This window comes from Tupaia chinensis, unplaced genomic scaffold, assembly GCF_000334495.1.
Source record: "Tupaia chinensis unplaced genomic scaffold, TupChi_1.0 Scaffold000619_1, whole genome shotgun sequence".
Taxonomy (NCBI): Eukaryota; Metazoa; Chordata; class Mammalia; order Scandentia; family Tupaiidae; genus Tupaia; species Tupaia belangeri.
The window spans coordinates 631,260-633,160 of NW_006160139.1; positions in this window are offsets into that span (position 1 = coordinate 631,260).

A 1,901-nucleotide genomic window follows, 5' to 3' on the forward strand; every position below is an offset into this window, starting at 1 on the left:
GCCGCAGATGCTCCAAGGTGACAGGCAGGGTGAAGGGAAACTGTCCCGTTCATCAGAGGTGAAGAGCTGCTCACTGGAAAGTGACGGAAGTGAAGAGCAGCTGGTGCAGTCTAACGCTATTGTCGAGATGTGGGCTGCCCTGCAAACCGTGCCAGAGAGAACCACCATTGTGGGGTGTCTACTCTCTCCTAAATAGGCTACTTTACTTTGGTGGGACAGACTCAGTCCTGATGAATGATCATGGCTGTCTGTCTCCGCTATAGAAATCTGCCTACGTATACTGAGTGCGCATTCAAAGTTTAGATAATCGACACGGTTACAACTCTGCTTCCAGATTAGCAAAACAAATACCACTCCGCCCCAGTGGGAACGAGAGTCTTCAGATCCGAATGGCTTGTATGTGATGTCTAATCATCAACTCACAGCTCAGTTCGGTCTGGGTCTAAGAAGTATTTTTACACTTTAGAACGACTTGTCTTTAAAAATACCTAAACACATCCATGGGTAGTGACGACCCATTCATGACTGGCCAGGGCAGCTAAGGGTTTTCTCCCACGTTTCACAGCAGTGTCTAACACGAGCGTCTTTGAGAGACCAGCAATGGCGCTACTACTCATGATTAACCATGTCCTAGAGGCGTGGTCTTCGTCGTTTCATCAGACTGTCAGTATCACTAAAACGGAATTACTACTTATACATAAATTTCATTCATGTACTGTCCCGACCTGGGGGGACAGCCGAACAGGTTTCCTGAGTGAAGGAGTGAGAGCCGGGACAAGCGGCGTAGTGTTACAGCACGGAGACGACAGTGTCGTCCGTTTATTGTGGGCAGCACGGTACAGCACAGAGACGACGCAGTGTCACGTCATCTACTGTGAGCAGCACGGAGACGACGCGGTGTCACAGCTCTTCAGGGTCGTCCAGAGATGATGTAGTGTTACAGCTCTTCAGGGTCTCCCAAGTCGTCTGGAGACGATGCAGTGTCAGCTCTTCAGGATCTTCAGGGTCGTCTGGAGACTGCGCGGTGTTTCAGCTCTTCAGGCTCTTCAGTTGTCGTCTTCCTGGTCCTGGTCGTGGTCGTCTCGGTCGTCTGTGTCGTCTGGCTACTGTGGGCCAGGCATCGTGGTTATATACACTCTGGTGGGTTGTAAACGGTGGGTCGTGATTGGTTGTAAACGGTGGACTGTGATTGGTTGTAAACGGTGGGCCCTGATTGGTTGTTAACGGTGGGGTATAATTTGGTCTTTTTTGGACAATCATGAGGTGCCGGATATGCAAATTTGAGGGATTCTAGTGGCCAATCAGAGCAAGGTTTCGAAGGTCAGGTTTCTGGAAGGGAACCAATCATGGTAATTGTTTGCTCTCTGAGAAACCTCGGCAGACTGGCTGGTGTGCAGCTTCCCACAATGTACTGCTGAACTCATATTCAGAAGCTCTTACCGTGAAATTGTGTGAAGGGTCTTAAGCAGAGTTGAATGGTGTATGCGCAAACTTTGCTTAAAAGCAGGACGAAGCTATGTCTTCATATTTCAGCTGATTAATTTGTACAAGTTTCACTAATCATGATAGCGTCATTCTATCATCGAGTAGTATTTCAAGGCATACTAGGTCCTCAGGGAGAAGTTTACTGTTAATAAAATTGAAGTCAATACTTCAGAAACCTTGATAACCTTTTATTTTTGGCAATCTTCTCATGGTCAGTTCGTTTTCCTTTTGTTTCTCCTCCCTCCCTCCCTCCCTTCCTCCTTCCTTCATCTTTCATTTAATTGGCCAGAGGGTGCACGTGTGCACCCGCATGAAAGTATCCTTCAAGGGAAATGGTCACACCACAATCCCTTCTCCATCTCTTCCTGCCTTCAGGATTTGGGGCATGCACAAACTTGAGGGCAGAAATTCCTAGG